Source organism: Ornithorhynchus anatinus, chromosome 1 (assembly GCF_004115215.2).
Source record: "Ornithorhynchus anatinus isolate Pmale09 chromosome 1, mOrnAna1.pri.v4, whole genome shotgun sequence".
In the NCBI taxonomy this organism is placed as follows: Eukaryota; Metazoa; Chordata; class Mammalia; order Monotremata; family Ornithorhynchidae; genus Ornithorhynchus; species Ornithorhynchus anatinus.
Genome location: NC_041728.1, coordinates 67,892,235 through 67,906,591, shown reverse-complemented (window position 1 = coordinate 67,906,591; position 14,357 = coordinate 67,892,235). Strand labels below are relative to the sequence as shown.

Genomic DNA, 14,357 nt, shown 5'->3' with positions numbered 1-14,357 from the left:
CTAATAATCTGTGATGCAATTAGTTTCTTTTAAAGTCTTTTTAAAATATAGCATTTACATAAACAAACCCAAAGGTGATATTGAATAAAAGCTAACACATATTTGATATTAAAACTACACTTTTAATGCAGTATGTTCCTTAGCTAGAAAGAGAAATATTCACTTGACCTTTTAAAAAAAAGTGATTTAGGAGATTTAACTGGTCATCTTACTATTTTAGTTTGGGTAAAAATCATGTTGAAATCTCCAAATGGGTGGGTTTGTTTTTAGGGTTCGTTTACAACATCCATATAACAAGTGGTTCTTTGTTTACACTGTCCCTTTTGGGAGGCTGCTTGTGACTCAAATGACTGAAATGCTTGACCTCAAAACCATCTATTGGTATATTAGTAATAGAAACAGTACTTATTAAGTACGTTCTGTGTGCTGAGAAGCACGTGGCTAGGTGGATAGAGCACGGGTCTGGGAGTCAGAGGAGATGGGTTCTAATCCCGGCTCCGCCACATGTCTATTTTGGGACCTACGGCAAGTCACTTCACTTCTCTGGGCCTCAGGTACCTCATTTGTAAAATGGGGATTAAGAATGTGAGCCATTAGCTTGTATCCAGCACAGCGCTTAGAACAGTGCTTGGTACACAGTAAGTGTTTCACAAGTACCATAATTATTATTATTACTGAGCACCGTAAATATACAGGTGGGAATTTGACATGGCCCTTATCCCTTGTTGGGGGGCCTTACAAACTAACTGCAAAGGACTAAAATATGTTTAAAGATCATTTAAGGTCCTCTAGACTGTAAGCTCGATGTGGGCAGGGAATGAGTCTGTTTTATTGTAGTACTGTACTCCCCCAAGCACTTAGTACAGTGCTCTGTACACAGTAAGTGTTCAATAAATATGGCTGACTGAGCAACTACAGGAGATGCAGCCATTACGACAGGGCCCACAAGGAGCTTCTTTCCTGCAGAGCATCCAGCAGCAGCAGAAGCAAGTGGAACTGAATTAATGCTCCTGTATTAATGCCATCAGCAACTTTTTTTATATATGGTATTTATTAAGCACTTACGTGCCGGGCACCGTACTGAGTGCTGGAGTAGATCCAAACTAATCAGGTTGGACACAGTCCACTTCATGGGGCTCAAGGTCTTAATCCCCATTTTACGGATGAGGTGACAGGGGTGCAGAGATGTGAAGTGACCTGCCCAAGCTCTCACGGCAGACAAACGGCGGAGCCAGGATTAGAACCCAGGTCCTTCTCTACCCCCCAGGACTGTGCTCTATCCATTAGGCCGTGCTGCTTCTTGGAGCTTGTTCTTTTTTAAACCGCTCTGCTATTGCTATTCACAACTCTCTGGTATTTGGGGGGTGTTTGTGTGTGACAGAGTGTACATGTGTGCACACGTAGGGACGAGTGAATGGAAGGATTCATTCATTCAATTGTATTTTTTGAGTGCTTACTGTGTGCAGAGCACTGTACTAAGCGCTTGGGAAATACAATTCAGCTTCAGGTGAGAGTCCTGGAATAGCTTCTAACAAAGGATGAAAACCCCTGAGGCAACACACATCTTATTTTGGGGGGGGGGGGGGGGGTGATGCATATGAGAGAGAGAGAGAAAGAAAGAAAGGGGGGGAGAAGAATGATCTCACTCACCCAAGAGATAAGCAAAAAAACTGAGCACAGGTGCCAGTGACTCAGGGCAACTGCTGATTCTTGAATAAGTGACGGAAAGAAAATCAACAACTCCCCATAAATAATTGGTGAAATTCAAAAATGATAAAACCTTCCATAGATCACATTTCCAAATGCATTTGATTCGATGGACAAGAGGGGAAATACTGATCCATCATTCATCAAGAAAGGGAGCTGTTACCACATGGACCGTGGCATGATTGAGATGCATTAGTAAATAAGTAGTAAATTAGTAATGAATGAATTAGTAAATAGTAAATGAGAAGCAGTGTGGCCTAGTAGACAGAGAGCAGGCCTGGGAGTCAGAAGGACCTGGGTTCTAATCCCGGCTCTGCCACTCATTTGCTGTGTGACCTTGGGCAAGTCACTTCATTTCTCTGGGCCTGTTACCTCATCTGTAAAATGGGAATTAAGACTGTAAACCCCATGTGGGAAATGCACTGTGTCTAATTTGATCATCTTGTATCTACCCCAGAGTTGAGCACAGTGCCTGGCTCATAGTAAGCTCTTAACAAATACAATGAAAAGAAAATACCTGTCCTCTCTCTCCCTTAGACTGTGAACTTTGATTGGAACAAGGACTATGTCCAACTTGTTTATCTCGTATCTACCCCAACAATGCAGTTCACGACACATAGTGAAGGCTTAACAAATACCACAGATATAATTATTAAATAAGCAAATACATCTCGACAGCCTGAACCCCTTCCTTTCATCACTCCTTTTCACTGTGAACTGCTAAGCATTCACACATTTATATTAAATTGTCCTTTTGGGGGAGGAGAGGAGAGTTAATCCTAATTTCTAAAATGCTTTGAGGACAGAAATCGATTAAATCAGGCAAAATTTAATGTTTACAATTTTCCCTTCTCCTGAGGAAGGCAAAGACGATAATAATGTCTTGCTAAAAATGGAACAGTGCAAATCTAAGGGAAAGAGATCTGGACGGGTGGGGTGGAGTCAAGTTTTCGATCATCCATTTACAAACACTGCTCCCAAACTATGGCAGGGACAAGGGATAAATGGGTACACAAACATAGCACTTAGATCAGTGACACATCTACAATATTGCCATTATTTTCAAATTTACCCTTTCTATTTAAAATATCCAAGCCACTAACCATGTAAACCTCTATTCACAAACACAATATGCATAAATGTTAAGTATCATGCAGTATAAAAGGAGTGGTGAGTGCAGGAATAAAATATCCAAATAATTCATTAATGCTATTTATTCTTCTCTTTACTTACATATGGCTCTATTAAGGCTATTTAAGAAGTATTTTCAAAGACTGACATGAACTAACATTCTATTTCAACTTTTTATAAAGTCAGTTCTTTATTTACTGAATTTTATATCAGAAAATTTTTCTCCCAAACAAACCACAATGAGAAATTTACCCTCTCCTAATTTCTTCAGTAAAGATACAGCCACCAAACCTACTTCTTTTTTCTAACAACAATGTGTATACACATATTCTACCTAATCAACACTATTAAAGGGCCATCTAAGTGGGCTTCAGCTCTTATTTTGGTAAAATTCTTATTTTCCTTTGCCTTCTACAGGTTTGACTGGTAAAATTTCTAACAAGAACATAACTTCTCCCTGATCAGAGAGGCAGGATTTATGGCTTTTCAACTTTGTCCATCCTAAAGAAAAATGACCAATAAATGTCTTAAATCAACAACTGCCTAAACAAGATTAGCATCCTGTTCTGCGCCCAGTAAGCGCTCGATTAATAATAATGATGATACTTGATATGATTTCATTATAATGATGATATAATGAATCGATGATATTCGAAGACAACGACTGTGATATTTGTTAAGCACTTTTTATGTGCCAGGCACTATATTAAGCATTGGAATAGACACCAGATAATCAGGTTGGACAAAGTTCCTGTCCCACACTAGGGCTCGCAGTCTTAGCCCTCATTTTAGAGTTGAAGTAGCTGAGGTCCAGAGAAGTGAAGTGACTTGCCCAAGGTCACAGAGCAGACAAGTGGCAGAGCCGGGGTTAGAATCCAGGTCCTCTGACTCCCCGGCCTGTGTTCTTTCCACTACGTCATCATGCTGTTTTTGATTGACTGAACTGAATGGTCACATTGTGGACTGCACTGTACTTTCTGTTCTGTATCCCTGTCAAGGAGGAATCTTGTTGAATAGGTACACAGATGAAACTGCTCAGACATAATTCCTAACATAGACTTCTTGGAAAATGGCCAAGAAGTGGTTTCTACAGGTAATAGTTTCCATTCAGGGGCTAATAAACTACGTGTATTCAGGAGAATCCAGGAAAGCTACTCAAAAACATTTCACTCATAATGATGCTCTTCACTGCTAGCAGCTAAAAATAGAGAAGTCTAATGACAAGACATCTAAGTATCCAAAGACAAATTACACATCTTAACTTGATCACAGAGAGTGTCTTTATAGGATGTGTACTAGAGAGCTTCTTTGGTCTCTTTCAGCCGTGGTATTTTAGGATCTTTATCTTTACACAGCCGAGAAAAGTAGAGAAGCACTGTTAGAAGCAAAATGCAAAAAGGATTACCAACTCCCAAATCCAGTTTAGCTTCTAAATTAACACCTGATGCAAATCTCAAATTACAAAACCCAAATTAGAGTTAAACAGATTTCATTCTTTGTGGTACAACAGAAACATTAACAGAAAAGGAATTGTCACCAAATGTTCACAATTTAATGCTCAAAATCCTAGCTAGATGCTACTCAACTCAGCAAGACCATTGGCAAAGTATTGTTTCCTCAAGTCAGAGCAGTCATTAAAGGATAAAATTGGTTATCGGTTAAACAAAATCTTTTCCCCTATTTCGCCTCTCTCCTATGAATCAACAAGCCTGGATAGCACCCCAAAATCCATACAAACTCTAGGTAGAGACCAGCCAAACAATATAATTATCTATTTAACAACATAAAATCCATAACTGCACAAAAACATCCAAAGATAGTTTGTTTTGCTTACTCGGGAACTGCTAGGAAGAGCCTAAAAAATCACGGAACAGGAAAATGCTCTGTTTTCCCAAATACGTGCACAAACAAGGCTCAAGTATTTCTTAGAGTAGTATATTTTAAGACTACCGATTCAAAATATTCAAGCCACAAAACAATGTTAGCAAAATAATTGTAAATGTTCTTTTTACCTTCATAGCATCTGGCAAGCATTTTAAAAACACATTTCGAAGTAGCAAGGCACAACTAGACTACGCTTGAAAACATGTAACACAATACAGATGTTTGTAGAGATCCTCTTTGTTCCCTCTGTTCCTTTTACCTAACAGGTATGGGGTTTAACTTGGGCACGGTGATGCTTTAAAATAGCAATCATCGAAAGGCTGGCTGCTGCTGTTGCTAAGGAAACAAGCCCGTGGCAGCTAGTACGTAAATTAGACCCCATAAGGATGCGAATGCATCCTCTCGTTACTAAAATGACATTTGATGCCATGTTTTTGTGACTATGTGAAACCTCTGTGCAATAGTCACTTGGCCTATGTAAAATCAGGATATTTCAATACTTTGGAAAGCAACCAAATAACTTGACTCGACTGCCAGGTGGGAGATAAGACATCTTGCCATGGCAATCCTCACATCTCGTTGGGAGACTGTCGAAAATGGCTAATGACAAGAGGGATTGTCTTTTTACCAGTGAATATACACTAATGGACTATTCTCATCGCCTCACGAAGGAGAGTGCCTTTTTGACCCGAAGATCCGAGGGAAGCTGTCAGAATAGGAGTATAGGGAGTTTCCTTCTAATGGGAGGCTTAAATGGATATTAAGGAATTGATCCAGGGGACCACTGACATCTTTTCAAAGCCCTCTAATTTAAAAAAAGGGTGCGGGGGGTGGGGGGGAGCAGGCAGCGAGCATAGACCTTATGTCCTGAATGGAGGTGGTTGGTCTTTCCAATGCCAAAATAAAAATATCATGATCGGGCCCTGAAAATATTTCTGGATGCCACTGGAGTTCTCAGGGAACTGGGGTGAAAGTTATGATGATGATTATTATTCTATTATTATGACGATGATACTTGGTAAGCACTTACTATGTGTCAGGCACTGTACTAAGTGCTAGGGTAGATACGAGTTAATCAGGTGAGACACAATCGCCATCCCACATGGAGCTCATAATCTAAGCAGGAGGGGGGGAACAAGTATTACAACTCCATTTTACAGATGTGGGAACTGAAGCCCAGAGAAGTTAAGTTACTTGCCTGAGGTCACAAAGCCAGCGAGTGACTGAGCTGGGATTAGAACCCAGGTCCTCGGACTCCCAGCCCGGCAGCTCTGCACACACAGAGGGAAAAACTCAACCTCTTGCCCTTCCTTCCTGCTTCCTCCCTGGTCTTCGGTGTGTACTGTCAAGCATGGTGTGAGTGAGATGATGGGCTCTCCTTCCCCTTCTGCAGGCTCGACAATTCTGCCGCTCTTTGGGGCTTCAGGAATCCACTGTGCTTAGAGATCTGGGCTCCTATTTACTCTGCATGGTATGCAAGAAGCCAGAGCCAGCCCCCGGAACTGATGAAGCACTTATTACAGTGCTTGGCACACAGTAGGCGCTCAGTAAATACGACTGAATGGATGAAGTGCTGTTCTGTGGTACAGGGCGGGGAAAGAGAGCCAATGGGGAGGCTCACAGGATGGGTCCTGTCAACCTACCCTCTGGTTCTTCCAGACCATGGGTGGACACACAATTCACGACTGGACCAGCGATCGTTTGGCATCTTCCGAACGGGTCATGGAAAGGAGGGCTAAGGTCATGGATTCTAATCCTGGCTCCGCCACTTGTCTGTTGTGTGACCTTGGGCAAATCACTTCACTAGGCCTCAGTTACCGCATCTGTAAAATGAGGACTGAGACTGTGAGCTCCACGTGGGACTCTGTTCAACCCGATTTGTTTGTATCCACCCAGTGCTTAGTACAGTGCCGGACACATACTAAGCGCTTAACAAACACCATCATTATCATTATTATTTAGGGACAGTCAGAATTTATTGAGCACTTACAATATACAAAGCACTGTACTAAGCAATTGGGAGAGTACAATATAACAATAAACAGGCACATTCCCTGCCCACAATTGAGCTTACAGTCTCCAGTTGCTCTCACGGATCTATTTCTGGGTTGCAAACAAACTACAATCAATCGACGGTATTTGATGAGTGTTTACTGTGTGCAGAGTATTGTACTCTAAGCGCTTGGGAGACTACGATACAGCAAAGTTGGCAGTCACGTTCTTTGCCTGCAATGAGCTTACAATGCTGGAAATAATGTGCATTTGATTTTTTCATCGTTATACATTGATACATAAATTCAACCGCAAAATACTTCATCCAGGAAATATTTCAATTTCTTCAAAGTTGTGGTGACTTCTTTATCAAGAATGCTAAAATCATTTCTCTTCCTTAATTAAGGGGCATGATACTAATCAAAATTAAAAAAAGAGAAAATTCTAACTAGAAATGATAGCAGACCCAGGTGCTGATTTTCCTTTGTTGGTCACTTCAAAATTAACTCCCTCTGTGATCACTGCCAGCAGAGATTTCCGTGTTAACAGATCTCCTGGGATCAACACCTTTGAAAACAACTGGAAATTAACAGAATGACTTATATCACGAATAAGAGTTGAAAATGGAAAAAGGGCTTTTGAAACTGTACCACTTTATGAGTAATTTTTTTATTTGGCTACAAGAATACACTTATCAAGGACAGAATCCTTTTGTCAGTGGCTAAACACATGGCAAGAAAAACCAAAAAACCCAAATCCTGTGCCGGCTAAAATAATTTCACTGGTTTTTGAATTTCACTGAATCGTATTTATGATTTTGCAAAATGAAGTAATATGTGGACACTTGGATACTTTTTTATAAAATCAGGGAACGGGATTTCTCTGAGCACTGTCAAATGAAACTGGATACACAGCACACAAATGACCTTCTGGAGAAATGGTTTATTTATGAGCCTTTGGAGAGGCAATGTGGACTAGTTAAAAGAGCACAGGACTGGAAGTTAGGAGATCCGCGTTCTAGTCCAGGCTCTGCCAGTGGACTGCTCTGTGACCTTGGGCAAGGCACTTAACCTCTCTGGGCCTCAGTTTCCTCATCTCTAGTATGGAGATAAGATACCCCGTGAGCACTTTTAGGACAGGGACACTGCCCGTTTTGATAAGCTTGTATCAACTTCAGTGCTTAGCACATGGTACGTGCTTAATAAGAGTCATAATTATTATAAAGGAAGAGAATGTGATTTTTGTGTGTTTTTAATTTGATAGTACAACTGGAAATGCTAAAAAACAAACAAAAAAATCACTGGAGCTACCCAAAAGGGGCAACCTGCCACATGGAACTGTACAGACTAGCGGGTCGAAACTCCGGAAAATGTAAATTAGAGAAGCAGCGTGGCTCAGTGGAAAGAGCCTGGGCTTGGGAGTCAGAGGTCATGGGTTCAAATCCCGGTTCAACCACTTGTCAGCTGTGTGACTTTGGGCAAGTCACTTAACTTCTCTGGGCCTCAGTTACCCCATCTGTAAAATGGGGATGAAGACTGTGAGCCCCACATGGGACAGCCTGATCACCTTGTATCCGCCCCAGCACTTACAACAGTGCTTTGCACAGGGTAAGCGCTTAACAAATGCCATCATTAAATGAGCTCCTCTTTGTCAGAGACTCAAAAACAAACTCATTAACTGGACTTGAGGGATATTATTTATACCTGGAGCTAAGCTCCACTTATATTTTTACATGAAATAAGATATTAAAGCTTCTGTAGTCCCTCTGGACTCTAAGCTCGTTAAGGGCAGGGAATGTATCTGCTAATTCTATTGTACTGTACCTCACCCAAGCACTTAGTACAATGCTCTGCAAGTAGTAAGTGCAAGTGATTGATTCTAAGAAAAGAGGCGGTGGAGGCAGCCAGCAGCACCCCTCATGTTTACTGAAAATTCATTTTAGACTGAGTATTTCTTCAAAACTTACTTTCCTCCACACAGGCTGTAAAACTCAGAGGAGGTGGGTTCTAATCCTGACTCCACCACTTGTCTGCTGTGTGTCCCTGAGCAAGTCATTTCACTTCTCTGTGCCCAGCTGCCTCATCTGTAAAATGGGGATTAAGGCTGGGAGCCCAATTGGCATGTGGGCTTAGCCAACCTGATTAGCTTGTATCTACCCCAGCGCTCAGTACAGTGTCTTGCACATACAAAGCACTGAGCGAACATGATAAAAAACAATCAGCATAAGTAGTAACATACGAGGCTTTAAAGCAGGGGGTTTTGGTTTGTATTTTGTGGTGGGGGATGGGAAGGTGGGCCTTAAAAATTAAAAGAATGAGATGCCTAATTAGGAATTAACTCTTCCTCGCTGTGGGTTTAATTGAACGCATAATCTAAATGTTAGCTGCTATCATATCTACTGGACCATTCTGAGTTGTAAACTCTCCCTCCCTCTCCCTCACCCTCACACTTCTTTATGATATTTGTTTAGTACTTACTATGTAACAAGCACTGTTCTAAGGACTGGGGTAGATACAAGATAATTAGGACAGATACAGTCCCTGTGTCAAATGGGGATCACAGTCTAAGTAGGAGGGAGAACAGGTCTTGAATTCCAATTTTGCAGTTGAAAAAACTGAGGGAAAGAAAAGTTAAGAGACTTGCCCAAGGTCACAGAGCAGGAAGGTGGCAGAGTCAGAATTAGAACCCGGGTCCTCTGGCTCCCAGGCATGTGCTTTATCCACTAGCCCATGCTGCTTCCAAAAAGCCTTTCAATTGTTTCCCCGCCTATTGTTGTAGACGTCCCAGTCATAATAAACACTGAAGAATTACAAAAAAAAGGAATTACAGTGGAAAACAACCAACGAACAAATTGAAGGGTGGAACACAGAAGGCAATAACTGAGAACTACTATATGTGAGAGACTACGTATCTAAAGAATGTGTTTTTTAAAAAAGATCTCTTATGGAAGAAAGTCTATATCCTCTGAAATTATTCAGTTCAGCAGTTCACTTGTTTTCAGATATTAAATGGAAAAGGCAAACACAATCGACTCATGCAACGGCTAAATAAAGGTTCAAAAAAAAGGGGAAAAAAAAATCAGGATAAGTAAAGAGTGACTACTTAAGAGTGGTTCCTGCATCACACTACTCCACCAGGCTCTCAATTATATGGCCCAAAGCTAAGGAATAGGTCACACGAGCCATTCCCATCCACTTCTTGGATGCCTCGCTCCCGGTCCTAATAAAAATCATAATAATAATAATTCTGGTATTTGTTAAGCACTTACTGTGTGCTGGGGTGGATACAAGTAAATCGGATTGGATAGAGTCCCTGTCTCACATGGAGCTCACATTCTTGATCCCCATTTTACAGATGAGGAAATTGAGGTCCAGAGAAGTGAAGTGACTGGCCCCAGGTCACCCAGCAGACAACTGGCAGGGCTGGGATTAGAACTCATGACCCGCTCTATCCACTACATAATGCTCCTTTCCATATGGTCATGATTTAAGGCCTTTTCACCAGGCCTGAAGAACTGTGGTTTCAACTTTCGGCTCTGGAACAAGGGAAGTGGGGGGAAGACCACGGCTATGCTAGTGTACGAGGGTTCGGAGAGATGGCGTATTTGTCGAACCTTCTTCCGCCCTCCTCATGACTGGTTCTCTTAGTAGCTGAATGCCTTATTAATTCCCCTTAGACAATAAACCAGGTCATTTGGTACATAAACAGTTTCAGCAAACATGATGAAAACAGTAGTTGTGATGTTTCTGGGAAGGAAGGATGGATTTTCAGCCATCCAACTTCCAGATTGTGGGAAAACAGTAAAGAGAAATGAATGCCACTTATACCCCAGGCATATGCTAAATTTAAGGGGCCATGTAGTTCGTTCGTTCATTCATTCATTCATTCATTCATTCATTCATTCATTCATATTCATTGAGTGCTTATTGTGTGCAGAGCACTGTACTAAGAGCTTAACGGCAAAAAAGATGCATTCCTACCCACAACGATCTTATGCCTTCCAGTACCATATGTGTAGAGTGAAGATGTTCTATTTCAAAGGCTTTCACTATCAGTTAGTTTTAAAGATACAATATATGTGGCAGGTTCCACTCATGACTGCCTTTGTGGAGAAAAATGGAGGGATCTGGGTGGTGGTGTTTTTTAAATCTATCAATTCTGTTATATTGCACTCTCCCAAGGGCTTAGTATTCTGCACACGGTAAGCACTTAATAAAAACCACTGATATATTTTACTTTACTAGAGAATTTTTAAAAGGCTGGTGGGGAAAGCCAATTTCCTCCACAAATAACTTTACAGTGCTTGGGCTCCTATTTAAGCTATCCAGGTCCACTGCACATTCAGCTTGGAGTTTTCACCTATGAAGCCTCTTCCACTATAATTTTTATTCTAAGCATTCTTGACTGCTATTTTGTAGTCACTACATAGCTTTACGAACGGCGGGGGGGGGGGGAACATGACATGAAATTTCAAGCTACACAAATATGCAATGTTCATATTCCATGTTAGCAAGCTGAAACTTCTACCCAGTTTAAAATCAAGCAAATTCATTTTCATTCCTGAAATCGAGTTTGTCAAAAACGAACCTACCCAAACACGGCATTCTTTTCATCCCCAACTACCCTGGTGATTGCTTGGGCATTTGAGAGTCTGAACATACCCCCGTTATCCACTTGTTCTGCTGCCCTGGAGAAATGAGGGGATGACAACTTGGCCAAAACAATGGATGTTCATTATAATGAAATTCACCAAGGTGCGCAAACCATTTTAATAATAATAATAATGATAATGTTGGTATTTGTTAAGCGCTTACTATGTGCAGAGCACTGTTCTAAGCGCTGGGGTAGACACAGGGGAATCAGGTTGTCCCAAGGGGGGCTCACAGTCTTAATCCCCATTTTACAGAAGAGGTAACTGAGGCCCAGAGAAGTTAAGTGACTTACCCACAGTCACACAGCTGACAAGTGGCAGAGCTGGGATTCGAACTCATGACCTCTGACTCCAAAGCCCGTGCTCTTTCCACTGAGCCAGACCGAGGCACTACTCCCCCAGCAGGCCCCGACCCCTGACTTTCACAGATAACTGGGAAGGGCAAGCTGTCCAATCCTACACTGAAAGAACTTCCTCAAGATTTTAAACTAGTCCAAATGCTTCTCATCACCCCTCCTCTGGCCAGCCCTGGGGCGGCAAGGGGCTGAGAGGAGTGGGCAACTTTGCTCATAGTCTTTTTTCATCTGCCTCACAAATTAGTGGAGGTTAGATGGATCCTAAGAGGACCTAGATGGATCCTAAGAGGACACAAAAGACACCCATCTGATCAGGTGCAGTCTTCTTTCACCGAAATCACAAAAGGACCATGACCAAAACAGAGAATATATGCAGATGACGTAGTCTGGCCCAACTGAGAGGGCTTCTAAATCGGAGAGGTTCTCCCTGTCTGACTTGGAGAGAATGTGATTAGGTTTGGGGAAAATTTTTGTTCTGCCCTTTAAGGTTCGTTTCAGCGTGGCTCAGTGGAAAAAGCACGGGCTTAGGAGTCAGAGGTCATGGGTTCCATTCTCGGCTCTGCCACCTGTAAGGTGTGTGACTTTGGGCAAGTCACTTTACCTCTCGGTGCCTCAGTTACCTCATCTGTAAAATGGGGATTAAGACTGTGAGCCTCACATGGGACAACCTAAGTACCCTGTCTCTACCCCAGTGCTTAGAACGGTGCTCGGCATATAGTAAATGCTTAACAAATACCAACATTATTATTATTATTATTATATCATAGTTGGAGGCACTCTCATTTTAAGGAGACTTTCACTGAAACTATATTAATTGTAATGGGATTTTGCCTCTGTTCTGCTTGGGCTGCAATTCCTTTAACTCCCGAGTTCCGAGGCTTCATGGAAGCAGCGTGGCCTAGTTGACACAGTAAGGGCCTGAGAGTCAGAAGGATCTGGGTTCTAATTCCGATTCTGCCACATCTGCTGTATGACCTGCAGCAAGTCACTTCACTTCTCTGTGACTCAATTACATCATCTGTAAAATGGGGATTACAACCGTGAGCCCTATGTGGGACAGGGACTGTGTCCAAACTGATTTGCTTGTATCCACCCCAGCGCTTAGTACAGTGCCTGACACAGTGAGTGCTTAACAAATACGATAATTATTATTACTAGAAATGATGATGATGATGATGATGATGATGATGATACCATTATTATGGAAGGGACAGAAAACTCAGATGCAAGTGGTTTTATGAGCTTAAAAATTAAGATACAACAAAATAAAATTTGTGAATACATTTCTATTATCTTTAAAGAAGGGAGAGGAGTTAAATGAAGACAATCACAGCAACATACATTCAGGCTTCTTTAAGCACTCAACTTTAAGAATACTGATTTCTATTCCCATGAGTTATAATTTAGTTGTTAGTGCAATGCACGGGGGTGTGATCTCAGGCAGATTTAAACTTGGCCAAAAGTTAATAAACAATTTAAATACAAGATGAGAATACTATGCATAAACTCTAATTAAGGGTGAAGCTAAAAGACTTTAAAAATCAACAGGCCTAGCTGGAGAAACACAAACCAAACAAGAGCACAAAAAAACTACAGCACCACAAAACATGAGTTTATCAATCGTTCTTGAACTATTTTAAATGAAGAAAAAAAAGGGACCATTATGCAAGACAAAAGAAAAGATGATTCCCTCAGAGATTAATTAATTCGACATAATCGTAGACAAATTTTTCTGACGTTTGTCTGGGTATACACTGGAGAGTCTAAACAACCAACCTCCAAATACACAAAAACTAAACACTTTTGCTCAAACACACATTACGATCAATTTGCTGACCATACAGGGCTCTGCACACAGTAAGCCCTCCACAAATATGATTGTGTGTAAATAATATGTAGCGCGAATATTTAGGTAGCAGCAGGATGAGAAAACCTCACTCCAAATTATACATCTATATAGGAAAACAGGTTAAAAACCAGTATTCTAGAGCCCTAATTACCCATCTTCAGGTTGTTGCAAAACCACTCTTTTCAGTACCCAGGGATTAAAAAAAAAGCTGTTGCTGTAAATAGAGAGTCAGAGAGAACGACGTGGTTTGGGTTAATAGGACCCAAGGCAATTCAGCGGACGTCATGCACAGATCTGTAAGCCATTCAATTGCATCCTGGTTCATCTCTTTGAGCTATCAGGTTTACCACAGAAGCAGAGTGGCCTAGTGGATAGAGCACAGGCCTGGGAGTCAGAAGGACTTGCATTCTAATCCCCGCTTGGCCACTTGTCTGCTGTGTGGCCATGGGCAAGTCACTTCACTTCTCTGCACCTCAGTTACTTAAGCTGTAAAACAGGGATGAAGACTGTGAACAGGGACAGGGACTGGGTCCAACCCGATTTACTTCTATCCACCCCAGCGCTCAGTACGGTGCCTGGCACTTCAGTGCTTAACAACTGCCACTATTTTTCTCATCTTGGCACCTCTGTTTTGTATTTTCCAGCTCATTCAGGCGTGCTTTTGTGAGCAGTTAGTGTGCGTGCTGCCGACAACTGTGCATAAGTAGTGGTGTCTCTTTAGATGCAGCTGCTGCGTCTCTGGGCATCAACGCCTCCCACCCCACATGCAACCCCACATAATAATGAT

The 14,357-nt window shown here is 41.7% G+C and overlaps 1 protein-coding gene across 2 annotated transcripts in view; it reads right to left on the bottom strand.

Annotated features, from left to right (window-relative positions):
* Nucleotides 1-14,357, bottom strand: part of SOS1 (SOS Ras/Rac guanine nucleotide exchange factor 1) — a 189,703-nt gene that overhangs the window by 51,189 nt on the left and 124,157 nt on the right. The gene's annotated exons all lie outside the window — the stretch shown is intronic.